Source organism: Mustela nigripes, chromosome 14 (genome assembly GCF_022355385.1).
Source record: "Mustela nigripes isolate SB6536 chromosome 14, MUSNIG.SB6536, whole genome shotgun sequence".
Lineage (NCBI taxonomy): Eukaryota > Metazoa > Chordata > Mammalia > Carnivora > Mustelidae > Mustela > Mustela nigripes.
In genome coordinates this window covers 1-27,187 of record NC_081570.1, presented here as the reverse complement: position 1 = coordinate 27,187, position 27,187 = coordinate 1, and the positions used below count along the sequence as shown (strand labels likewise).

The 27,187-nt window shown below is 51.9% G+C and overlaps 1 long non-coding RNA gene across 1 annotated transcript; it reads right to left on the bottom strand.

The window, feature by feature from the left end:
- Positions 1-1,688: 1,688 nt before the first annotated feature.
- LOC132001621 (uncharacterized) lies at positions 1,689-18,047 on the bottom strand. The gene is made up of 3 exons (XR_009399641.1): positions 17,686-18,047; positions 17,406-17,572; positions 1,689-2,254 (listed from the first exon to the last, which is right to left on the bottom strand). It is a non-coding gene; the product is annotated as an uncharacterized LOC132001621 (long non-coding RNA).
- Positions 18,048-27,187: the final 9,140 nt, after the last annotated feature.

The window sequence follows — 27,187 nt, the reverse complement described above, 5'->3', positions numbered from 1 at the left end:
GGTGGTGAGTCTGGTGGGGGGGAATGGGGGTCTAGTGGCAGTTACAGCCTAGGCCAGGGGGTGCCTATGTTCCTGGTGCCTGCCCGTGCGGACAGGAAGCCCTCAGATCCCTGGGCACCATCGGGCTGCCCTGAACAGCACGGGAGGGTTCCAGCGCAGACAACTCAGCCCCCTCCCCCAGTCCAGTGACTGCAGCACCGAGGCCAAGACTAATAAAACACCCACCTCACAGGAGACAGCTTTATCTTGTTGATCGGAAGTCTGCCAGCCCAATTTATGATGGAACATAAGCTCTCCAAATCTGAATTTATGTGCTGTAGTATAACGAGAGGTCAGTGGGATTAAAAGTGGGCTTGTGAGAGGGCCACGGGCAGCTCAGTCCTCGGCGCTGACATAGGAACCTCATGGTCTGAGTCCCTGCACCCAAGGGAGGACAGCCCAGCCCAGCAGCAGCACAGGCAGAGGGAGGGCAGAGGAGAGATCAGCCTGAGAAGGGGAGAAAGGTTGGGAGGCAGGAGGAGCAGACAGAGTGGGGCACGGGGCCTGGGGCTGCTGCTGGCCCGGACCGTCTGTGTGAAGAGGCAGGCGCTGGGGAAGAAGGGTGAAGACAGGCGGGAGGCAGAGGTGTGTGTGCAGGGGACAGGCGACCTTTCTCTCCCCGCCGAGCCCTGGGCTAGCCCCTGGCCCTGAGAACAGGTAGGGGATGGCCCTGAGGCAGGCTAAAGGACAGAGTCCTGACCCCGGCCCAGGGGACCAGCTCAGTCAGGCCCATCTCCCTGCCCCCCTCCTCGGCACCATCTGTCTTCAGCCCCCGGTGGAGTCCTGGGTGAGGGGGCGGGCGGGGTGTGCTCTGTCCAGGTGGATGCCCGAGCACCCGTCCAGCATGAGACTGGCTTTCTGAGCTCAGGCTAGGCCCCGACTTGAGAATTTATACAAATAAACGAAATGAAAAGTGCTGGCAGCCCTGATCTGATTATAGAGTCATTCATTCTTTGGTCGTTAATAATTTGTGCAATAAAGGATCACGGCCGCTCGGTGTGAGGAGGCGGCTGTGGCCCAGCCTTCCCTTGGCGCCGCGGCCGCGGGAGCTGGAAACATAAATTATTAGTTTCTTATCGCTCAGCCTGCCATCGCTCATGCTGCCAGGGGCCTGGAAGGAGCCAGCAGCGGTCCCACCGCCTGCCTCGGCCTGACTCTCAGCGGCTGTTTGTTGTGGAGACTCCGGGTGAGGACGCTCTTTGCACCTGGCCCCAGCCCCTCCCTGGCAGGACCCTGGACCTCTGGTGCAGGCTTAGGGGCTGCCGCTGGCCCGGAGGCCAATTCTGGAGCTAGGCGAGCTTTCAGCCTTGTTCTCTGAGCCTCAGACCCTCCCCTTCTGCAAGGCGCGGAGGTCGGTCAAGCAACTGCAGGCTCCCGGAGCGCCGTTTTTGCTCAGAAAGGGCAGTGGTCGTTATGAGGAACACAAGAGAGACCCACACACCGCCCCTCACCTTGGCCTAAGCCCCCTGGGCCGTATCTGGGTTCGTGTCCACTCCTCTGGGCGTGAACGTGCCTTCCTGGGTGGGTGAGCGACCCCTGTCCCTGAGTGCACACCTGCAGGCGTGGCCCTCACTCCCCGGCTCATCTGGTTTTCCTGCGTCCAGCCCTGGGCTCTTGGTCCGGTGGGCAGACATGGAGGAGCGTCTAGCTGGTGCTGCTGGAGGTCCCCGGGGCCCAGGCTGCAGCAGGGCGGGGCCTGTTGGGGGACCTGGGAGCCGGTGCTGTGCCCCCGGGCTGTCCCTCCACCCCGGGCTGGAGCTGCTGAGGTGTGCAGAGGTGGGGGCTGAGGGCAAAGGCTGCAGAGGGGTGCTGCAGCCCAGCGGGGACTGCGGCAATTCCGGTAATTACTGAGATGGGTGCCCTCAGGCAGGGCTCCCAGCCTGTCCACTGGGCTTCCCTGTCTCTACCCACACACTGGGGAGGCCGAGGTAAGGTTGGGAAATTGGGGTGGGGGGCTCCAGACCGCGGAAGCCCTGCATGGAGGATGTGGAAGGAGTCGGGGGGTGGGCACGGCCACCTGCCTCCTGCCGGCCAGCGGTACTGGACCTGAGCTCGGATGCGCCTCCTTGGCTCATCGGCTTGCTTCCTCAGGCTCTCCCCTAAGCCTCCACCCCACCAGCGTGGTGCGACCTGGGGGTGGGGGAGAGCCCGAGGCTGCTTGTGCAGGGCCCTGAGCCTGCCACTTCTCGGCTCCGTGGCCTTGTGGAGTCTCCACCTGTAAAATGGGAAGGAGAATAAACAAGACGATTAATATGCACCCAGCACCTGCCGTGGGCCAGGCCTCCCAAGTCTGCATGGGGTGGGCGGCAGAGGGCTCAACCAGCCCCCTGCCCGGTCCGGGGCAGAGCCCGACTCCCCCCTCGCTCTGCATCCAAGCAGTCCACCCCTTCCCAGAACTGACCTCTTCTTAGCAGCCCCAGAAGATCCCCACTTAACGCAGTCAGCCTGTCCTCTGGCTTCCTGGACACCCAGAGACAGTTGTGGCCCCTTCAAGCTCCGTGCTCTCACCCTGCCATCCTGTCCTTTCTGGGTCAACATCAAGGGACCGATTTTCCTTCTCATGGGTCGCATTTTCCTGCTTCCTTGCATGCCTGGTGATTTTTTCATCGGGTGACTAGGATTGTGAACTTTGATGGGTGCTATTTTCAAAAACATTCTTGTACTTTGCTCTGGACATCATGAAGTCATTTGGAAGAAATTTGGTTCCTTCAGGTCTTGCTTTTAGGCTTTGCTGGGAGAACCAGAGCAGCGTTTGGTTTAGGGCTAATTTTGTCCCTTTCTATGGTGGCAAGACCCAACTGGTACTCCGCCCCAGTGAGGTGAGGTCTTCCAGACTGACCACTGGACCAAGCAGGCTCCACAGCCCTGTGTGAGCTCTGGGCAGAACTGGCCGTGACCCTCGCTGTGGTTTTCCGGGCTTCAGGCACGTTCCTCCCGCTCTGCAGACCTCTAGGACTCTCTCCTCTCCCGAGCTCCCTCCTGCGGACTCGCTGCCTTGGCTGCCTAGGCATCCCAGCTCCATGTCTGCCCTTGTGGGGACCCCGGGACCTGCTGGGTCCCCTCCCTGCACCACAGCTGGAAACGCTCAGGAGGTGAGCTGGGGCCTCTCAGGGACTCCCCCTCTTCATCCCCCGGTGCCCAGTGTTTTGAGGGCCATGTTTTCTGTACTTTGTCTGGTGTTTGCATTGGTTCTGGGAGGCAGGTATGTTTGGCTGCTCCGTCTCGTCCAAACATCCGTCCCGTGAGTGTGCCTCCGGTGCGCCCCGCCCCTGCTGCAGGCCTTGCATACGGGAGGCTCTGAGCGAGCTTGGACTGCTTACGTGATCCAGCCCCATGGCCCACGCAACCTGCGGCACAACAGACCCTTGGCCCCATCACTTGCTGACCCGTCACAGCCTGGGAAGGTCTGGGTCATCCTGAACCCCAGCCCGGGGCAGAGGCGTCAGAAAGGATTCCGTGGTCAGGAGCCTGAAAGACACAGCTCCCTGAAGCCCTCCCAGCCCGGTACCCACTGGTCGCGTCCACCTCTAGGACCTTTCAGCCAATTGTAGTTTTGCTGTGGGGACCAGGAGGACAGGGAAAGAGGAAAGAGGCCACAGCCCATGAACCGCAGAAGGGCACCTCTGCCTGGAGCAGCACGAGCTGGGAGTGGGGGCGAAGTCCACTGCGGGGAGACCCTGACGGGCTGCGGACCGGGGGTCCATCCCTCAGCTGGGAGGGCTTCCAGCACCAGTGCCCTAAGGTGCTGCCACTAGGGAAGGAAATTCAATCTTGGAAAGTCCCTGGGAGTGGAGAGAAGCTTTAAAGATGCCGGCTTTGTTTTATTGCCTGGAAGTGGCTACTCTGTAGACAGTGTGGACAGCGGCCTCGGTCATGAACACACACGCTGACACCCGGGGAGCTTAGAGGCCAGTGTTTCTCCTGAGAGGTGACCTCTGTGCCCACAAGGCACTGTTTTCAAAGGCAGTGACTATGGGAAGCTCAATGCCCAACGGGCACAGACACCACAGACCCTCTGCCGGGCATTGTCCTCCCAAGCTTGAGCTGTCTGTCCGACGAGACCCCTCCTTCTTGTCCTGCTCCTGCTCCCCTGAGTGTGGCCTCGTGGGCAGCCCTCACAGGGTCCCGCTATTTCCCCAATGGCCTGTCCCATACTGTCCAGAATGTTCAAGCTGTCATTTCTCAACTCATGAACTCCGTGGCCCCGCTGTCTGCAAGGTGAACACACACTGGTTTTCTCAATCAGCTCCAAGTCTGTCTCTGTGCCAGGCACAAAAGTGAACGGTTCTCACAGCCCTTTCTTCCCGGTGTGGGGGTCGGGAAAGGAAGCAGGCTGGACCACCCACATCCCAGAACAGCACTTTGACACCAGTACCCTCGGGCCAGTTCCACTCAACCTTCCACGCCAGTCTCAAACGCTGCTCCCTCTTTGAAGCTTCCTGGGTCTCTGTGCTCCGAATGAGCCCATCGTCCCTCGGTCTCTGTGCTCCGAATGAGCCCATCGTCCCTTGAACTCCTGAGCATACTTCCTGCATTTCCAGCACTCTGGCTCTGGATCGGACTTGCACAGGAATCTGCTATTTCTACCTGAACACTGTGAGCCCCCGAGGGGTCTCCCCTCTGCTCCAGGGGCTAGCCAGCGCTCAGGAGGCCTTGCAAGCCGGTGTCATAATGAGGTGGCTGTTCATAAGCATTCTCTCAAGTGCTCTTAGACAAACCTGTGTGATAGGTGCCCTTTCTGCCTTTTACAGACGACAGCTGGTAGGTGACAGAGTAGCTTTGGGGTCTGGTCCTCTGGACTTCTGTGCTTTAGCAAAGGAGCCCACAGCTGCTCTGGGCCAAGCCCTGCCCCTGAGCTCATCATTTTGATTATTAATTAACCCTTTTGTTATCAGCTAAGGGGTTCTCATGGATTCCTGGGCTGCAAGCAGAAGAAAGCAGGGGACCCGGAAGGATCCAGAGGAGACGCTGGATATCATTCTGTTGCCTGGGGTTGTGAGTTGCCTGACCTCTGGATACCTCCAAGTCCAGAGGCTCCAGTTAGTATGGGCAAGGGATCCTCTGACTTCTGAAGCTGCTGGAGGTGCGTCCCTGCAGCGACAAGTCAGGGGTCACCCTGCCTCCGTGCTCAGGAGCCGCCTGCTTCCTCCTTCCAGCACCAGCCGAAGCTCATAGACACCCAGCCCCTCCTTCTTTCCACCCCATCACCCCATTCCTCGGCTCACCACAGTTCTCTGATCCCTCCAGCCCCTTCCTCTGGGGATGCGGCCTCTTCTCTCTACAGCCTTGCCTGGACTCTGCAGTCCAACTGCTTCAGGGCTCGGCCCCCACCCCCGTCCACCATCATCCCTCTGCAGGGCAGACAGGCTGGCTCAGCACACACAAACACCGAATCACATACACGTCTTTGTACCGAGAGTACACATTAGGGTACACAAATCTCCTAACTTGGTCCTCGCCAGGCTGCGTGCTAACAGAGACAATTCACCTGCGTTTCCCTCGCCTGAGCCCAGAAACCCTGAATGGGGCACCCCCACCCCCACTCTGTGTGGTTGCCTCCAGACTGATTTCATTTATCACTGGCTGAGGATGAGTAATTTTATCGTGAAGCACAGTTCAGGGTGATAGATGAGGGACAGGTGATCGCCTCGCTGCCTCCTCCCCTTGGAGAGGGGGCTGGAGGGAGAGTCTCGCCCTTTTACAGAGGGAGAGCAGCCTTGGAGGGGGTGAGGAAGGAGGAGCCAACACAGGGTGGCTGGCAGAGGTGGGGGGGGGGGTCAGGGAGGCAGAGGATGAAGCCTAGGTCCAGGCTCCTCATGAGGAAAAGGGGCAGGGCCCAAGTAAGGAAGTGCAGACGTCCTTCCCCCAAATCTTGCTCAGGGCTGAGGCCCACAGGGTTCTCCTGGGGGTGGTGCAGGCACGTGGCTGCAGTGTCCAGAGGAAGTGGAGAAAACTTGTCCATAATCTCTTCCTCATTTTAGTCTTAACCTTGTCTTCTATTTGCACTGAAATTCTCCGAATTGATATCCTTTCCAACAGTGTCCGTCTCACCAGCACAAGCATACCTACACTTTTAAAAATAACAACCGACTATGAACACTTGTCACATACATTTAGAGCCTCCAGTTTTGGATTTTCTGGAGCCTCTTCCATCTCCCATTAGGATTCTAGCTTGAATGGCTGCCAGTGGTGGTGGGGGAGCCTGCCGGCCTGCTCCCCACAGCAAGGTCTCTGGCCGTGGTGGGGGTGGATGAGGGCTCCCCAGGAGGGTGCTGGCAGGCGCAGTGTGCCCAGGGAACAAGTCCACCCCTATTTGTATGGTATGAGAAGCTCCTGGAGGCGGGGGTTGGGGGGCGGTGTGGGGAGAGGCAGGGGGAAAAGCATACAGATCTGGCTTTTTCCTTGGAGTGATCAGCCCAAGGGCCTGCTCCTACGCCCAGCTTCGTGGGACCTGGCAGATTGCCCCATGCCTAGACGTCAGGACAAACCGATTCAGCCCTACCGGAGTCGGAGGGGAGGAGCCCCTACATTGGCTGGCTGGTGGCACCCTTCCCAGTGGCGCGTTGGAGCGCGCTGACAACCTCGCTGTCACCGCGGTTGACAAGCACCAAGAAAGACAGTCCCCGCCGCCCCGCAGCGGGGCGGGAGACTTGGGCGGAGGGAGGGGGCTGGCGCTGGAGCAGAGCTGTCCCCAGGCAGCCGGGCAGCGCGTCCCCGGAGGCCGCCGGCGGCGCAGCGGAGGCGCCAGGCGCGTCCGGGAAGTCTGGGCGGCCGTCCGCCCGCAGCTGCCCCCGGGTCCTGCGGCCGAGCCAATCGCGACGACTCGCCAGCGGCGGCAGCTCCCCCTTCCAACCCCCAACCCGGCGCGCGGCGGCTTAACCCTTCCCGTTCCGTCCCCCTCCGGGTCGGGCTGTGGGCCAGGGGACTGGCAGCTCGGGTCCCGGGTGATTCAGGCTGAGGGCTCGGCGCGGAGCTGCCGTGGGGGAGGGCCCGAGTCTGGCCTTCGGAGCTCCGAGTGTCCCTGGGGCCTGATGACGCTGCCCAGACAGAGATCTGGTGGGCAGCCTCAGCAAGCCGCAGGTACAGGACCAGCCCAGCTCGGTCCTCCGGCCCTATCTGTGGTCAGTGCCATCCGCCCGGTCACTAAGGAGACCACCTCTCCTTCCTTGGTCCCATACACGCCCCTACCCCATCCCTCCAGGTTCTCTGCAGCCATGTCTGCTCTCCTGTCCTTGCTCCCAACATCACAGGGACAGCAGGAATGACATAGCAATAACGATGACTATTTTTCCTAGTATTATTAGTGCGGTAGGCACGGTGGTGTTCCTTCGAACCATGAAGCCAACAATCACTGTGTTGCTCAGGTTCTGGATAAGGAAACAGAGGTCCAGAGAGGCTAAGAGCTTGGCCAAAGTCACAGTGGAGGAAACGTAACAGGATCCTGTCTCCTGCTCAGGACTGATGTCCCCTTTGGTCCCCTTCGCGCACCTTCCTCCCTCTCTCCCCTCCCTCCCTCCGCACTGCTGTGCGGGTCCACCACAATTCCTTGACCCTTTCATCAGTTGTTGGGTACTTGGGTTGTCTCCATATTTAGGCCATTGAGAATAGTGAACATTTGTGTATGTATTTGAGTACCAGTTCTCAGGTTTTCTGGGGGGTTTATGCCAGGAGTGCAATTGCTGGGTCACATGGCAATTCTCTGTTTAACTTTCTGAGGAGCCACTAGATTGTTCTGGCTGCACCGTTTTACATTCTCACCAGCACTTGTTTTTCTTTCTTTCTTCTTCTTGCTCGTCCCTGAGCAAGTGGGTGACTTGCTCAGGGACATTCAGCTTCTTACCAGGGAAAATTTTGCTGATTCCAAAGGTGCCTTTTCTTCTGTTCCCTGCTGTCCCTCTAAGTCTTAGGAATTAGGCTGGTCCCTGGATGAGTTCAAGTGGCCAATGTACACCATGGCAAGAGAACTCCAACCCAGAAGTGGGGGCTCGGATTCCATGTCAGAACCGAATTTCTAGAGGCAGATACCTTCTGGAACATGAGCCCCTTCTTGTGAATTTGAGGCCTAGAACAGGACCAGAATTTTGGGAACGTGGCCATTGCTATAATGCCCCCCCCCCCATGCCCCCAGCTTCCTGTCTGCTCACCTTCATTTCCACATGTTTATTGTGCGGGAAATCCAGGAGGGCTGGAAGGCATTTCAAGGAGGGGCAGCGCCCCCTCGTGGTTGCGCTGTGTTCCTTCCTGGAGGACCCACATCAGTGTCCACCCTGGGAAAGCAGGACCACGGATAGGGACCCAAACCCTCTCAGGGACAGTAGGGAAGTGCCTGTGGTATCTAGGGACAGGACACAGGCGTGAGGAGGGTGGGAGCGGGCAGCCCCTCAGCCATCTGGGCACCGGAGGAAGAAAGCCAGGTGTGAGCAGGCACATGGGCCCAGCACCCCCCGTGCCCCGGGGGCCCTGGTTTCTTGGGCGTTGGGAAGGCCTAGCGTGTGGCCCTGGAGCCTTACCCAACTCCAGGAACAGGGGCCTCTTTGGACCTCACAGGTTTGAGGGTGGGAAGGGGTTTCCACACTCATTTTTCAAGGCTCTGTCTCTAGAGAAGTAGTGGCCCAGTGTAGGCCCTACACCCTGCTGCTGCTCTTCCTGGGGCTGCCGAGAAGAGTCTGATGACACGGCAGATGAGGCTGTGAGGGGTAGAAGGCCTTTTTTCCAATCACAAAACTGTAAGACCAGGGTCTGGGGCCACTGGGACTTGCACCATCCTGTGAGGCTGGCACGGTGTTCATCCATGAGCACGGGTGGCTTTGCGTGATCCAGTTACTCTCCTGGCGTGGAAGGACACTGCACTGACAGAGGTACTCGGGCTGCAGGTGCTTTGTCCAGAGCCGCATCGGTCTCGTAATTCCAGGTCCTTCTAGCCCAGATCCAAGCTCTTTCTTGGGCTTGGTCACTGGGGATGCTGTCTGTGGTTTGCTGGTGCGCCCTCCAGTGTCACTTCTTTCTTCACCAGCAGGGGAGAGGGCTTGCAATATCCCTCTCTGGCTTGGACACTCTCCCATCTCCCCATGCACAAGCCTCATATTCAACCTGGTCTTTGGCATTTAGAACATTTTAGAAATATCTTTCTTTCTTTCTTTTTAAAGATTTTATTTTTATTTATGAGACACACACACACACACACACACACACACACACACACACGGGGAGGGAAAGAGAGCGGAGGACGGGGCAGAAGGAGAGGGACAAGCAGACCCATACTGAGCTGGGAACCTGATGTGGGGCTTGATCTCACAACCCTGAGATCATGACCTGAGCCAAAACTAAAAGTTGGACGCTTAACTGACTGAGCCACCCAGGTGCCCCTAGAGCTGTATGTGGGAGTGGGGAGAACAGTCTAGAGGAGGGAGATGAACATATGGCAGCAGAAGTGCATAGATGTGGGGTGTTCCTTTATTCTCAGCTCCTAAGGGCCCAGTGTGGATAGATGCTAGGGGCAGCTCAGAGGCAGGACTTAGAGTAGAGCGTGAAGGAAGATGAGAGCCTGGGAAAGCCTCTAAACTGCCCTAGTATCCCCCTCATGGTGCCATGCTCTGCGTAATGGCAGAAGTGAAAGAGCATCACTTCTGAGATGAAGTCATGAAAATATTTTGGCAAGCAGAAAGGATGAACACAGTGAGAACCTCAAAAAAGACAGAAACTGTCAAATAGAAGTCTGGAAGTGAACAATAACTGAAAAATACACTAGAGAGGTTCAATGACAGACTGGATGAAGCAGAAGAAAGGGTCAGTGAATTTAAAACAGGGCAGTGGTGGGGCACCTGGGTGGCTCAGTTGATTAAGTATCCAACTCTTGATTTTGGTTCAGACCATGATCTCAGGGTCATGAGATGAGTCCCACATTGGGCTTGGGATGGGCATGGAGTCTGCTTAAGATTCTCTCCCCTCCCTCTGTCCCTACCCCTCCCTCTCCTAGGAAAATTAAAAAAAGACAGGGCAGTGGAACTCACCCAATCAGAGAAGCAAAGGAAAAATTAGTGCAGGAAAAAAAAGTAAAGATAGCTTGAGGGACTTCAAGGACAATATCAAGTACACTAACATACATGTTATATGGCTCCTAGAAGAGAGAGAGAGAGAGACAAGGCAACAGGAAATTTATCTGGAGTAATGCCTGAAAACGTCCCTAACCTGAGGAAGGAAACAGACATTCTGATCCAGGAAGCAAACGGACTTCTAAGGAGATGAACTCAAAGACATCATCACCAGGACACGTTATGACAGGAGAGAACAGTAAAAGCATCAAGAGAAAAACAACTTGTTATATATAAAGGAACCCCCACAAGAGTATTAGCAGATTTTTCAGCAGAATCTTGCCAGACCTGCAGAGAGTGGCATGATATATTTAAAGTACTAAAGGGGTGCCTGGTTGGCTGAGTTGGTGAAACATGCGACTCTTGATCTTGGGGTTTTGAGTTCAAACCCCATATTGGGCATAGAGGTTACTTAAAAATTTTTTTTAAAATTACTTAAAAGTGCTGAAAAAAAAACTTCCAACCCAGAATACTCTGCCTGGAAAAGCTATCACTCAGAAGTGAAGGAGAGATACAGAGTTTCCCAGACAAGCAGAAACTAAAGGAGTTCATCACCATCAGATCGACCTCACAGGAACCATTATAGGGAGTTCCTGAAGCGCAGAAGAAAGTATGTTAAGTATGAATAAGAAAACATATGAAAGTATAAATCTCACTGGAAACGTAGAGTAAAGATAGTGGATCAATTACTTATAAGACAAAAGTGATTAAAACATCTGTAACTGCAACAATTAGTTAAGGGACACAGAAGATAAAAAGATGTAAAATGTGACATCAAAAACATAAACTCTGTATGTGGGAGACTTAAAATGTAGAGATTTATTTTTTTAAAAGATTTCTGTAGGGGTGCCTGGGTGGCTCAGTTGGTGGCTCAGGTCTTTGGCTCAGGTCATGATCCTGGAGTCCTGGGATCGAGTCCTGCACTGGGCTCCCAGCTCTGTGGGGAGTCTGCTCCTCCCTCTGACCTTCTCCCCTCTCATGCTCTCTCTCTCAAATGAATAAATAAAATCTTTTTTTTTTTTTAAAGATTTTATTTATTTATTTGACAGAGATCACAAGTAGGCAGAGAGGCAGGCAGAGAGAGAGGAGGAAGCAGGCTCCCTGCGGAGCAGAGAACCCGATGCGGGGCTCGATCCCAGGACCCTAGGATCATGACCTGAGCCGAAGGCAGAGGCTTTAACCCACTGAGCCACCCAGGTTCCCCGAATAAATAAAATCTTTAAAAAAAATAAAAGATTTATGTATTGGGGCACCTAGGTGGCTTGGTTGGTTAAGTGTCTGCCTTCAGCTGAAGTCATGATCCTGGGGTCCTGGGACTGAGCCCTGCATTGAGATCCCTGCTCAGTGGGGAGCCTGCTTTTCCCTCTGCTGCTCCCCTGCTTATACTCTTTCATGATCCCTCTTTCAAATAAATAAAATATAAGAAAAAAATGATTTACGTATTTATTTGAGAGAGAGAGAGAGAGAGACAGAAAGAGAGAGATTGAGAGAGAGAGAGAGAGAGGGAAGAGGTCCAGAGGGAGAGACTCTTTCTAGCAGATTCCCTACTGAGCACAGAGCCTGACTTGTGGCTTGATCCCATGACCCATGAGGTCAATGCCTGAGCCAAAACCAAGACTCAGATGCTTAACTGACTGAGTCACACAGGTGCCCCTACAAATGTAGAACTTTAGAATGCATTCAAACTTGTTATTATCAAGTTAAAAAAGACTGTTAAAATATAAGCTATTATATGTAAGCCTCATGGTGATGACAACCCAGAAACCTATAGTAGGTTCACAAAAGATAAAGAGAAATGAATCTAAGCATAGCACTAATGAAATTCATCAGACAACAAAGGAAGAGAGCAAGAGAACAAAGGAACAGAGAGAAACTACAAAAACAGCCAAAAAACAATCAATAAGTTGGAAATAAGACACACCTATCAAATAATTACTTTATATATAAATGGACTAAATTCTCCAATCTAAAGACATAACATGGGGCGCCTGGGTGGCTCAGTGGGTTAAGCCGCTGCCTTTGGCTCGGGTCATGATCTCAGGGTCCTGGGATCGAGTTCCGCATCGGGCTCTCTGCTCAGCAGGGAGCCTGCTTCCTCCTCTCTCTCTCTGCCTGCCTCTCTGCCTACTTGTGATCTCTCTCTGTCAAATAAATAGATAAAATCTTTAAAAAAAAAAAAAGACATAACATGACTAAATGTATAAAAAACAAGACCCATCTATATGCTACCTACAAGACTCCCTTTAGATATAAGGACACACACAGACACACACACTCTGAAGGTGAAGGGATGGACGGGGGTTCCATGCAAATGGTACCCAAAAGAAAGCTGGGCTAGTACACTTAGAGCAGACAAAACAGACTTTTTTTTAAAAAAAGATTTTATTTATTTATTTGACAGAGATCACAAGTAGGCAGAGAGGCAGGCAGAGAGAGAGAGAGAGGAGGAAGCAGGCTTCCAGTTGAGCAGAGAGCCTGATGTGGGGTTCGATCCCAGGACCCTGAGATCATGACCTGAGCTGAAGGCAGAGGCTTTAACCCACTGAGCCACCCAGGCGCCCCAGACTTTTCTTTTTTTTTAAGATTGTATTTATTTGAGGGAGAGAGAGAGAGAGAGAATGAGAATGAGAGGAGGAACAGAGGGAGAGGGACAAGCAGACTCTGTGATGAACATAGATGCAAAAATCCCAAACAAAATGTTAGCAGACTGAATTCAGTAATCCTTATATAATCAAGGATTATATACCATGAGCAAGCAGGATTTATTCCAGGGATGATAGATGGCTCAATATTCACAAATCAATCAATTGATATATTAACAAAATGAAGAATAAAAATTATATGATCATTCTAATAGATACAGAAAAAGCATTTGACAAATTTCAACATGCATTTAAGATTTAAAAAAAAAAAAAACTCTCAACAAAGTGGGTGTAGAGGGAACATACGTCAACATAATGAAGGCCATACATGACAAGCCCACAGCTAACATCACACTCAACAATGAAAAGCTGAAAGCTTTTCCTCTAAGATCATGAACAAGACAAGAATGCTCATTCTCACCACTTTTATTCAACATAGTATTGGAAGTCCTATACAGAACAATTAGGCAGTAAAAACAAATAAAAGCATCCAAATTGGAAAGAAGAAGTAAAACTGTCACTATCTGCAGATGACACATTATATATAGAAAACCCACTAAAAAACTGTTATAACTAATAATGAATTCAGCTAAGATGCAGGATATAAAATCAATGTGAAAAATCTGTTGCGTTTCTGTACATTAATAATGAAGTATCAGAAAGAGAAACTAAGAAAACAATCCCATTTACAATTCTATCAAAAAGAATAAAATACAAAAAGAATTAAATATCTAGGAATAAATTTAACCAAGGAGGTGAAAGATCTGTACTTTGAAAACTGTAAAAACACTGATGAAAGATATTGATGATGACACAAACAAATGGAAAGACAATTTCATGCTCAGGGAAACGGTTTTGGATTTGAAGGTGAAAACTCTAAGACAGTAATGAAAGAAATAGAAGAAGATGTAAATAAATGGAGAGATATGCTGTGCTTATGGACTGGAAGAGTTAATATTGTTTTTTTTTAAAGATTTTATTTATTTATTTGATAGAGAGAAAGAGAGAGAGCGCTGTCAAGCATGAATGGGGGAAGGGACAGAGGGAGAGGGAGAAGCAGGCTCCCCACTGAGCAGGGAGCTGGACACGGGGGTCCATCGCAGGAACCTGAGATCATGATCTGAGCTGAAGGCAGACACTTAACTGACAGCCACTCAGGTGCCCCAAGAGTTAGTATTGTTAAAATGTCCATACTACCCAAGGCAATCTACAGATTCATGCAATTCCTATCAAAATACCAGTGATATTTTCCCACAGAAATAGAGCAAACAACACTAAAGTTTGTATGGGACCAAAAAAGACCCTAGATAGCCAAAGCAATCTTGAGATAGGAAAACCTGGAGGAATCATGCTCCCTGATCTCAAACTATAGTGCAGAACTATAGTAACCAAAACAGTATGATACTGGAATGAAAATAGCCTCATAGATCAATAGAGGAGAACAGAGAGCCCAGAATTAAATCGATGCATATATGCTCAATCAATTTACTATGAAGGAGACAAGAATATACAATGGGGAAAGGACAGTCTCTGCAATAAATGGTATTGGGAAAACTGGACAGCTACATGCAAAGAATGAACCTGGACCACTTTCTTCCACCATACAAAGAAATTAACTAAGTATGGATTAAAGACTTGAATGTAAGACCTGATACCATTAAGAAAGAAGAAACTATAGACAGAAAGCTCCTTCACTTTGGTGTTGGTGATGATTTTTAAAATTTGATGACAGAAGCAAAGGGATCAAAGACAAAAATAAATAAGCTGGACAACTCCTGCACAGCAAAGGAAACCAACAGCAAAATGAACAGACAACCTACAGAGTCAGAGAGAATATTTACAAATCATATATCTGATAAGGGGTTAATATCCAAAATATATGAAGAACTCATGCAAATCAATAGCAAACACAAACAATCAATGAAAAAAAAAACGGGAGAGGATCTGAACATATTTTTCCAAAGAAGACATACAGATGGCCAACAGATACATGAAAAGATGCTCAACATCATTCATCATCAGGGAAGTGCAAATCAAAATGAAATATGACCTCATACATGACAAGTCTCGACTAGAATGTAGAGAAAGGAGAACCTTGGTACAGTGTTGTGAGAATCCAAAATGGTGCAACTGACTGTGGAAAAAAGTACGGAGGTTCCTCAAAAAGTTAAAAATAGAAATACAACATGATCCAGAAATTCTACTTCTGGGTATTCCTCCAAAGAAAGTAGAAACACGAATTTGAAAAAATATACGCACCCCCCCCATGTTCATTGCAACATTATTTACAAGAGTCAAGACATGAAAACAACCTCAGACAGAAAAATGGATAAGAAGGATGTGGGATATTACACACACACACACACACACACACACACACTATTGTGGCTATTACTCAGCCACAGAAACAGATGAAGTCTTGCCATGTGCAACAACATGGATGGGCCTTGAGGGAATTATGCCAAGTGAAGTAAGCCCAACAAAGAAAGACAAATACTGTATGATCTCACTTATATTTGATATCTAAAAACAAAAACAAAACAAAAAACTCCTGAGCTCATAGATACAGAGAACAGATTAGTGTGGTTACCAGAGGTGGAGGGTGGGGGAGGCGAAATGAGTGCAGGGTGTCAAAAGGCACAAATCTGCAGTTATAAAAAAAGTAAGTCATGGGGATGTAATATACGGCGTGTATCAGCTATAGCTAATAAGACAGTATTGGATATTTGACAGAGTCGATTTAAGAGAGTAGATCTTAAAAGCTCTCATCACAAGAAAAAATTGTAACTATATATGGTGACAGGTGTTAACTAGAGTTGTGGTGATCATTTCACAAAACACACAAATATCAAATCATTACATTGTATGCCTGAAACTAAAATAGTGTTTTATGTCAACTATGCCTCAGTTTAAAAAAAAAAAAGGCTTCCACCTTGGCCTCACGCTGACCCTGAGCAAGCTGGTTACCATGTTGCGAGGCAACCCCATGAAGAGGCCCATGTGACAAGGGACCAGACCTGACCACAGCCACGAGACTGAGCTTGGAAGGTAAGTTCTTCAGGTCAAGCCTTCAGATGAGACCTTAACCCTGACCCATGGCTTGACAGAAAGAGGGCCTGGGAGGTGGGATGATTTGGGTTGTAAGGTCAGGAAGGCTTTGTGAGGAAGTGACGTTTGAGTTCGAGTTTGATGATGAAGAGTCAGCCATTCGAAGGTGGAAGGAGGTTGGCACGTTTCAGGGACAGAGAAAGTTGGTACGGCTAGAGCAGAGAGAGCGAGAGACGGCGGGGGGAGCATTTCACTGGACCCGGTGAGGGGGGATGGGCTTGAGTAGGGAAGGTGCAAGTGCACAGTGTGGCTTGAAACTGCTCCTTGGGGCCCAAGAACACCCCCAGGTTCAAGGATTTGCTGGAAGCCCTCACAGACTGAGAGGAGCTGCTATGCTCACAGTTACAGTTTATTACAGGGAGAGGATGTGCACTAAAAGTGTCCATTCTGTTTCTGTGGGGCACCCAAGCAGAGGTGTTGAGTGGGCAGTTTGAATATGTATGTTTGGAGTTTAGAACATGAGTCTGGTGTATAGATGCATATTTGGGGGGTGGGTATGAGCAAACTGAAGCCACAAGTGGTTGAAGCCATGCGTGCACTCTCCGGTGGTGTGTGTGTGTGTGTGTGTGTGTGTGTGTGTTTTCAAAGCTCTGAAGGTAGCCAGGAAACTTTTCCCTGTGGGGGCAGTGGCCCCTGGGCAGAGGAGGGAAGCCAGAGGGACATTTGGAAGATCTGACAAGGATTGTGTAGTCAGCAAAGGTTGGGACCCTTGCCCAGAAGTCAGGGAGGAGGACTGTCTGGGAGTGGCTGCATGAAGGCTGCTAGTCACCCCACCAGACCCTGACTACAGTGATGAGAGGTATGAGAGGTGAGGGAATGGAAGCCACTTGTCCAGAAGAGGGATGCATAAAGCAGGCTGCAGGCATTCAACTCTCCCAATCCTGGATACAATAGCCACCAGAAGAAGTCAGTTATACTGAAATACTGAAGGTAGAGATAAGATTGTCCTTATAGAGGAAGTAAGCAGGCAGGGGGTCTACACCAGCTGAGGCCCACACACTGCAAGCTCTCAGATGTCCCTGGGGCTCCTCTCTAATTCACATTTCCATCAGTGTCTTGATAGCGTGGCAGGCCTGATGGCTGCCTCGGCTCTTCTGATCAGGGACAGAGTCACGAGGGGCTTACATCCCCTAGAACCGAAGTCCCCTGCTTGTGCCCAGACCTCTCAAAGCTTCCACAAAGTAGCTCCTCCGAGACTATTGCATGCTGTGTAAATGCCAGGCCACTCTCCCACTGTTTCTACGTCTCCTCTCTGCTCTCCCTAGGCTCCCCTGCCACCAAACTCACCTTTCCTCCTTTGGAAAAAATTACATTCTCTTCCTTATCCAGGTGAAGTGTTTAAACTGCAACCGTGCCCCCAAAGCCACTGTGGTGCCCACTGAGGCCTCATCTCCGACACTGCACTGCGGAGGTGGGAATGCCCAAAGCCAGCCACGTTCCCAGATGTCCCAGCCATGTCCTCAGCCGTCCCAGCTGTGGCATGCCCCACGGCCATGGTACCCTCTTCACCTGGGCTCTTCCTTACCTGTGCTTTTTCTCAGCTTGCCTGAGCCACGCTGTATCTGCTTGTGTCCGAGCAGTTAGCACCTGGTGTCCTCTTGCCCGGACGTAGTCTGGTGGGGGCGTTACACTCTCCTTCCACTTTCAACCCCTCCTCCTTCCCTGTCTCTCAATGACTCACTTCCAGGAGGGCTGTTGGGAAGAAAATGAGGGGGCCTTAGGAACTTTGACCTGGGGTGTGTTGGGGGCCCAGGGGAGGAGAAGGGGGCTTGGGACTCAGGGGCATTAGAAAGGAGTGGCTTTACCTGGTTTCTGTTGAAAACAGACGAGGTACCCCTGCTCATCTGCTGGGGCCGGCAGGACATCAGTCTGCTTTTCCAGAGAGTGGATGCTACAGCCTCACCAAATCATGGCCGTACTTATTCTACCGGGGTGGGGGACTGTGGCCAGAGGGTCACACCCCACGTGGGTCTTGTCTCTTGCTCCCTCCTTTCTCTCCAAGTTAGAGCCCCTTGCTTTTCAACGAGTGTCCCATGTGCCGATGGACTTGACAGGCAGAGGTGGACCTGTGGGCAAATGCGGTAGGACTTCTGCAGACGAGTCCGTGGAGGGGTGCTCCTCAGGACACAGTGCTGCACAGCCCACACGGTGGCGCTTTACTGACCCCTCCCCCACTGGCCTTCCTGAAGCTCCATCTCCAGCTGTATATCTGGAGGCTGGAGACACCCAGGGTTGGCCTGTCCCAAAAGGAGCTGCCCCACCAACCGGGACCAGCCTCTCTGCAGGGGCCACTTGTCCTCCTACCTCTCATCCCCTACAGGCAGGACTGCCGTCTAGACAGCATCCCTGCTGAATCTGCTTGAGACGGGGACTTGGAGTCTCACAGTGGGGCTGGAGACTCTCCACTGCTCTGAGGCCCAAAGGTTAAACTGACTCTCTTGGTTAGCCAGTGTTCACTGTCTAATGGCTTGGGCTGCCACAAGCAAACACTGGGGTGTTTGAATAGCTGGGTGACTTGAATAACAGAAATGGACTCCTAGCCTCTAGAACTGTGAGAAAATAATTTGTTTTGAAGCCACGTCATCTGCGGTATCTGTGATGGCACCGGCCAGATGAAAACAAGGAGTGACACTAAGTCACCCATAAAAACCTAGAGCCCGCCACATGCGATGCTGTGGTCTGAAAACCAGCTGTGCCTTTCAAAGGGGGAGCCCTGACTGATTTCCCAGACTCAGGTGAGAAGGGGTCGCCACTGACTGGCTCTCAGGAACTCACTCCTCTCCCCTCTGGGCGGCCCACTCACTTCTACTGAAGTGCAGGAGAGTGCGGTAGTGCAGGTGGGCAAGCAGCTCACCAGGCCCAGGCAGCCTCCGTCAGCTCGGATGAGACCCTGAGGGTGAGCACAAGGCCTGTCTGCAGGAGCCCCCGAGGCCTCGCCCAGCTGCAGCTTAGGACTCCGGGCCAGGGAAACCCCCAGTGCTCCTCCTGTCTGCTCCCCACGGCACCCCAGCTATCAAGTCACTTTCTTGGGGCTGCTGGTTAACCAGGTATTACAGCCACCCCAAGACCCTGCTCCTCAAGGATGGAACGCAGAATGCTCCGTGCCCAGCGCACATGGGCAGTCCCTCAGCCCAGGGGAGCATGCAAAGACTGAGCTCTCCCCCCAGCCACAGGAGGACACCTCCACACTGACATTCTTAGTCAATAAAATTACCTGCCCAGCCACAGCACTGCATGCTGACCCCGTCACGACCTCGCACACAGACACGTTCTTATATATGGCCGAACATACGTGGTATCTCTTCGCACACATACAGGTAACCCTTCTCCCGCCCAGACACCCTTGCCCCATAACACTCAGTCCACACGGACCCTACCCTACCCACAGGTTACACACACAGTATATACTGCTCCCCCACATGTGCCCATGCCCCCATCACCCTAACCCTAACCCTCTCATCCCTAAGCCTAGCCTCTAACCCTAACACTAACCCCTAACCTCTAACCCCCAGCCCCAACCCCAACCTCTAACCCCTAACCCTACCCATCCTCGGTTGCCTGTGCAGACTCCCCTTTCACATAGACTCTTCCCCACACACTTGGAGGGAAGAAAGGGGTTTTCCAAGTGCAGCTCTTCCCTGGGACCCTTTCCAGAGATTCTGGGCCTGCGAGAGTGGACAGTGCTCTTTGTAGGCCCAGGTACAGTTGGCCATGGCAGTCTGGGGTAATTTCTTTTCATAGGAAAATGTTCCGAGCCCCTCCCTGCTCTGCCCAGAAGACTTGGGGACCTTGTTTGTCCTGCCACAAAGGCAGCAACTAATTGGGCACACAGCTCAGGAACCTGAGGCCAACACTTGTCCCTGTTCCCCTTCCTGACCTCCAGATGTGGCCTCTGAGGCCTTGGTCGTGAGGCAGAGACTCACGTGGTGTCCTTTGAAAAGGCATCTGACACAGAAGAGAGGGCAGGTGAGGTCAAGCCACGGAGACTGAGACTGCGAATCTGGGCCGCCGGAGGGCCTGGAGGAGCCTTTTAGCCCTTCTTATGAAAATGAACATTTTAAAATGAACCAGCTCTCCTGGTCAGCAGCTCTCTACATTCAAAAGTCAATGTTTAGACTACCAGTGTGATTTTAACGAGAGCAGCTACTACAAGAAAGAAGAACGAACCTCCTCCAGTCGGGCTTCCCCCCAGTCCCCCAGAGCCCCGACGGTAAGGTCGTCACCGACCACCGCAGGGCAAACGGCACACAAACCGCAGAGCCGGCACCTTCTTGGTCACTGCTTCACACTGGGTGTCCAGGACGCCACCGGCTCCGGGTTTTCCTCCCGTCTCCCTGGTCCTGGCTTCTCCGTGTCTTTTCCTCATTCTTCTTCCTCCTGTGGAGGAGAACCTCTCCGCCGTCCACCCTGACTGCACTGATCCCCGGGGTCGCACACGCGCCGCCGGCTCCCCACGGGCCTCCCCCGCGCCCCCACGCACGGACTATGCCTGCGCGCCCAGCTCTCCGCGCACACCCCGCCCGCCTCTCCTCCACGCCCGCCTCCCGCTGCCTGCGTGAGCCGCGGCTCTGCACCCAGGGCTTTCTCTGGCCACCGGACTGCGCCTGTCCAAGTGCCAGAATCCGTGCCCTGGGAACCGCCTCCTCACAGAGAGGGGAGCGGGTCACCCTCCGTGCCCGGGTGCCAGTCGGAGGCCTTTTTCCAGCTCCCTGAGGTCCACGAAAGGACTGAGTCCAGTTGCCCTCGCTGATGACCTGCCTGCCCACCTCTCGCCCAGGATCCTCCGCCCAAAGGAACGACTTGCTTCCAAGTACAGCCTGAAACCCATTCTGAACCCTCGGTTCCCACACCGGGTCTGTTCCACACCTCGGCGGCCCGGGACCGAGCCTGCCCGAGGCCGACTTCAGGCCTTCCCGCTAACTGCTCCCTTTCGCCGCACCCTACACCCCTCGGTCGGAAACCGACCCCGCTGTGTCCCCCTGGGCCCCTCCGTGGGAATCCGACCCCGCTGTGTCCCCCTGGGCCCCTCGGTCGGAACCCGACTCCGCTGTGTCCCCCTGGGCCCCTCTGCTTTGGCCCCAGCCGCAGCGCGTCCTTGACTCGTCCGCCCGCGGGTCACTTCGGGGTCTCTCGGCGCCTCTGTCTTCGTAGCCGCGTCCGCCTCTCCGCCCGCCCCCTCCCCTCCACCCCCCGCCCCCTCCCCTCCTCCCCCCGCGGCCGAGAGGGGCCCGCCCCTGCCCCGCCCCCTTCCCCGCCAAGCCCCCGTCCCCGCCCCGCCCCGTCCCCGTCCCGCCCTGTCCCGCCCCGTCCCCGCCCCCGCGAGGACCGCCCCCTGCCCGCCTTCTGGTCTCTTCGGCGTCGGTCACTCCGCCTCCGCGCAGGGCCGGCTTCCGGAGGGCGGGCTCCCCTCTGTCTTCAGGGCGAGCAGAGCAGGCGAGCAGGCGAGCAGGGAGCCCGGGGACTATCTGTGGGCCGCCTCTCCCGCAGCCCGCGGCCCTCCACCATCCCGGGGACCAGCTCTGCAAGCTGGGGGGACCCACCCGAGGAGGAGAAGCCGCTTCTTTTGTCCCAGGAGTCGCTCGGACCTGCTGGCCCCCGGACTACAAATCCCAGAACGCGTCGCGCCTCCTGCGTCGTGCAAGTCCTTTCCGAGGCTGCGCCGAGCCTTCTGGGAGTTGTAGTCAGTGCCGCTCCGCCTTCTTTGCACAGCGTTGGGGAGCCAAGTCGGGCTCCCACTTGTTGGCTGTTTGGCTTTTGTCAGCAGGGTACCCGCTGGCGAAACACATTTCCGCCTTCTTCGCCTGGCCGGGGAGGGGGGGCGTGTCTTTGGATTCCCTCCCTCTCAGGGTGGGCCGGGCGCCCTTGGCAGGGGCCTCATTCTCTGTGCGCCTTCAGCTGTGGGGCGTTTACGTGAGGTGCCCATCACCTAAGTGACGCGTCGCCCGCTCTCCTTGGACACCACCGCACGGAGAGCCCGCGCGCACCATCCCATTCATTGCTTCAGCGGCATTTGAGCACCAGCTGCGCACTAGGCTGCATAGGCAGCCCCGGAGCCCAATAACAGACAGGTGACCCGCTGCGTCCTAAATGTGATGTCGCTCTAACTGAACGACTCTGGTTATTGTGTGTAAAATGGCCTATAGAGGGGCAACCCGGTAAGAACCAGTTAAAAAGAAAACTACTGGCCTCAAGGGTCGCTTAGACACAGTTGAGGCTGGGGACTTAATCTAATTAATAAAAGAAAAGATTTTATTTATCTATTTGACAGAGAGAGACACAGTGAGAGCGGGAACACAAGCAGGGGGAGCGGGAGAGGGAGAAGCAGGCTCCTGCTGAGCAGAGAGCCCCATGAGGGACTCGATTCCAGAATCCTGAAATCATGACCTGAGCGGAAGGCAGATGTTTAATGATCGAGCCACCCAGGCGCCCCTGGGCACCGAATCTAATTGCAGATCCAGCCTCCCCCAGAAATGGAGTCTCAGCCCATCAGTCAGGGGTTTTCACGGGCATCCCTGAGTCAGCCAGGTGGGCCCTCTCCATCCTCTGAAGAAAGACCAGGTAATCTGCATGATACCTTTGCTTTTTCCCCAAGGGAAAGTGTCCTGGAACAATCTGTTGCTTTTGCTGATAAGTTTCTTGGGCCACCTTCCTTCTATAAAAACCTCCCATTTTGTCTGCCCCTCTATTTGCTAAATGGAATGAAAATCCATTCACGAGTCATTTAAGAAAGGCAATACAGCTTTACAATTTATTCTGTTGAATTTTTGTTATTTAACAAGACCTCTCTGCATGACCTTGGGCAAGTCAGTGAACACCTCTGTGCCTCAGTCTCCCCATTTAAAACTGAGTATAATAATAGTATCCACCCAGGCCCCAAGTCAGTAAACCAAGACTTATTATCTAGTGTAACTGCAGTTTCAAGTCCCCAGGAATGTCACCTTTAACCAGTCAGCATGGTTGGTGAGTATTAGGAAACCGATAGATGTCTTCTGTTCCCCTTAGGCGTGTGACCTTGCCTAAACTAAAGGATTCTTTGCGAATAATTTCCTTTTTCCTTCTCATTCTCTGCCTTTAAAATCCTTTCCTATGTTTAACTCAGGGAAACTCTTCTCTGTTTGCTAGATGGGATGCTGCCTGGCTCACAAATCATTTAATATAGCCAATTAGGTCTTCAAATTTACTCAGCTGAATTTTATTTGTACAGAGTTAATGAAGGGGAATTTTTAAGAGTAGTGCCTAGTAGAGAGACATCCTTGCACAATTTAATAATTCTCATGATTAAAATCAGTGCCACCAGCGAGGTGAGAGGTGAAACTGGTTTTGGCCAGGTAGTAGTGATGAGCAGGCAGTTCGATAGACAAGAGTTGGAGGCACAGGTGGTATAAGAAGGTGAGACATTAGAAGACTGAGGGCACGACATCCTGACTTTGTGGCTTCCAACACCCCTGGGGTTCTGACAGGCCAAGAGCCACGGTGCAGATGCAGACGTGCACTCGCCTCTTCAGCCTTTGCCCCAGGGTAGCCTATAGCTTCATTACAATATATTTACATTGCGGTTTCTACCTCCCCCATGGGGAAAGATAGCCCTGACAGCCCCAGCAAGGACCTGTAGGGCCAAAAACTCCCCCTCCCAACCAGTAGGATTCCCTTGGGTGATTGGAAACAACCTCAGTCAGAGGCTGCCCTGGCTATGACCTGTAACCTCTGTAAACCTACAAAGACAAGACATCCCTAACCCGCTGTGGTTGCCATCTCTCTGCTGCCCACCCTCCCTTCTTGAGAGTGTCTGGCCTTTTTTCTTTTTTAAAAGATTTTATTTATTTCTTTGAGAGAGAGAATGAGAGAGAGAGAGAGGGGAAGAGCACCGAGGGAGAGGGAGAGGGAAAGGGAGAAGCAGACTCCCCGCTGAGCAGGGAGCCCAATGAGGGCCTCGATCCCAGGACCTTGGGATCATGATCAGAGCCGAAGGCAGATGCTTCGCGCACTGAGCCCCCCAGTGCCCCGGAGAGTGTTCTGTCTTTAATAAACTGCGTTGTTCTTGTTCCCTTCCTTCTGGCTGTCTTTATTTGAGCGTGGATCCTCAGGTAAAATTTTCCTGGGGGATCCAAGAACCAAAACCTCCATTCACACAACCCAGACTCTCCCACCAGTAACCTTAACAATGGGGCTCATGAGAAGGAGTCACGTTCTGGAGCCAGTGTCCAGGTGGAGCCACACATTGTGCGGAGAAGCTGGGTGAAGGGCGTGACATAAGAGTTTTGGCCTGAACTACCAGGAAGACAACGGTTTCATCTCCTGAGCTTGGGAGGCCCGGGAAAGCTGGCTGATAGGAAGCATCAGGAGCTGAGGTTTGGGTATGTTATACTCAGGAAGCCTATTGGACACTCAGTAGAAATGTTGAGCAGGCATTTGTATATGAGACTGGAATTTGGGGGAAGTACCGTCTGTAGGGACGAATCTGGGAGTCATCGGGATATAAAAGCTTTTGAAGCTACCAGGCTGAATGAGGTCACTGGGGGAGTGAGTGAGATGGAGTAGCGGCCTGTGGCTGAGCCAAAGGGCGAGTCCGCAGGTCGAAGGCTCTGGCTAGGAAAGCCGCAAGGACAGGAGCCCCACCTAGGCAGGAATCTAGCTTTGCCATATGGGAGACGTGTGGCTTCAGGCAAGTCAGCTAGCCTCTCTGAGCCTCATCTTGTTCACCTGAGGAGGACCTGGGACTGACCATATTTGGTTTGCAGGATTGTGTGACGATTACAGTAAACTACAGCAACTACAGGGCCCTGGACGAGGCCTGGCTGCCCTAAGCGCTTAGAGGAGCCAGGAGCCTGGCGTGGCAGGCGCCTCACCCCTATCTCCCCACGGGTTTCTTTTTTCTTTTTTTAAAGATTTTATTTATTTATTTGACAGAGAGACAGATCACAAGTAGGCAGAGAGGCAGCCAGAGAGAGAGAGGGGGAAGCAGGCTCCATGCTGAGCAGAGAGCCTGATGTGGGGCTCAGTCCCAGGACTCTGGGATCATGACCAGAGCTGAAGGCAGATGTTTAACTGACTGAACCAACCAGGTGTCCCCAATTTCTCTTATTTTTCTAGTTTTCTACAAAAGTGTTACAATTAATTAACAAATATTAATGTGTTATTTTTAGCTAAAGTCCGTACTTTATTCAGGTTCCCTCTGTTCTACCTTTCTTGCTTCAGGATCCCATTAGGGCAGCGCATGACATGTGCCCATCATGTCTCTGTAGGCTCTTCTTGGCGGCAACACTTTCTCAGACTTGCTTTGTTTTAATGACCTTGGCAGTGTTGAGGAGGACTTTTCAGGCATTTTGTAGAAAGTCCCACATTGGGATTTACCCGGTTTCCTCATGATTAGACTGGGGTTATGGGTTTTGAGGAGGCAGATCAGGGAGGTAAAGTGCTTTGTCATTACTTTATAACAAAGGAACACTTATCACTGTCCGTGTTAATGGTCACCTGGCTGAAGCAGTGTTGGTCAGGCTTCCCCACCATGAAGATACTCTTTCCCATGAGCAGGAAGATACTGCTCTGAGCCCAGACTTTAGGAGAGGGGAGTTAGTTCCATTTCCTTGAATGGTTGAGTATCTACATCTATTATTTGGAATTCTTACGGGAGAGGTCTATTTAAAAAAAAAAAACGATGTAATTTGTTAATAAAAATGCAACCAGGGGCACCTGGGTGGCTCAGCTGTTAAGCATCTGCCTTTGGCTCAGGTCACGATCCCAGGGTCCTGGGATTGAGCCCGCACTGGGCTCCCTGCTCAGCGGGGAGCCTGTCTCTCCTTCTTACATGCCCTTCCCTTGTGTTCCCGCTCTCACTGTCTCTCTCTCTGTCAAATAAATAGATAAAATCTTCAAAAAAATTCGACCAAATAATTAAAAAAATCCCAATCCCATTGGCTTCATTGAATAATTCATGAAATAGGAAACAGCTGATTTAGCAAAAAGAGGGGGGCCCCTTTGAGCTGCCTTCCTAGGGAAGGTTTTTAAAGGCAGAGAGGGGATTGAAAAAAATTACTAGAAAAGGATGCACTAATTTATTTTAATTTTTAAATTTCATTTTTTATTAACATACAATATATTATTTGTTTCAGGGGTGCAGGTTTGTGATTCATCAGTCTTACACAAGTCACAGCACTAACCATAGCACATGCCCTCCCCAATGTCCATCACCCAGCCACCCCAACCCTCCTACCTCCCTCCACACCAGCAACCCTCAGTCTGTTTCCTGAGATTAAGAATCTGTTATGGTTTGTTTCCCTCTGGTTTTGTCTTATTTCATTTTCCCTCCCTTCTCCTATGATCCTTTTTGTTTCTCAAATTCCTCACATCAGTGGTATCCTATGATAATTGTCTTTCTCTGATTGATTTATTTTGCTTAGCACAGTACCCTCTAGTTTAATCCATGTCATTGCAAATGGCAAGATTTCATTTTTCAATGGGTGCATAGTATTCCATTTATATATATGTATACCACATCTTCTTTATCTGTTCATCTGTTGATGGACATCTAGGCTCTTTCCATAGTTTGGCTATTGTGGGCATTGCTGCTAAAAACATTGGGGTGCATGTGCCCCTTAGGCTCACTGCATTTGTATCTTTGGGGTAAATACCCAGTAGTGCAATTGCTGGGTCATAGGTAGCTCTATTTTTAACTTTTTGAGGACTCTCCATGCTGTTTCCCAGAGCAGCTTCACCAGCTTGCATTCCCACCAACAGTGTAGGAGGGTTCCCCTTTCTCTGCATCCTTGTCAACACCTGTCATTTCCTGACTTGTTCATTTTAGCCATTCTGACTGGCATGAGGTGGTATCTCACTGTGGTTTTGATTTGTATTTTCCTGATGCCGAGTGATGTTGAGCACTACAATGGAATATTATGCAGCCATCATAAAAACCTGAAATCTTGCCATTTGCAATGATGTTGATGGAACTAGAGGGTATTATCCTAAGCGAAATAAATCAATCAGAGAAAGATAATTATATGATCTCTCTGATATGAGGAATTTGGAAGTAGGGGGGGTTATGGGGGGAAGGGAGGGAAAAATGAAACAAGATGGGACCAAGGAGGCAGACAAACCATAAGAGACTCTTAATCCCAGGAAACAAACTGAGGGTTGCTTGGGTGGTGGGGGAGGGATAGGATGGTTGGGTTATGGACATTGGGGAGGGTGTATGTGCTACGGTGAGTGCTGTGGATTGTGTAAGCCTGATGATTCAGACACCTGTAACCCTGAAACAAACAATACATTATATGTTCTTTTTAAAATGGGATAGTTAACAAATTATTTATT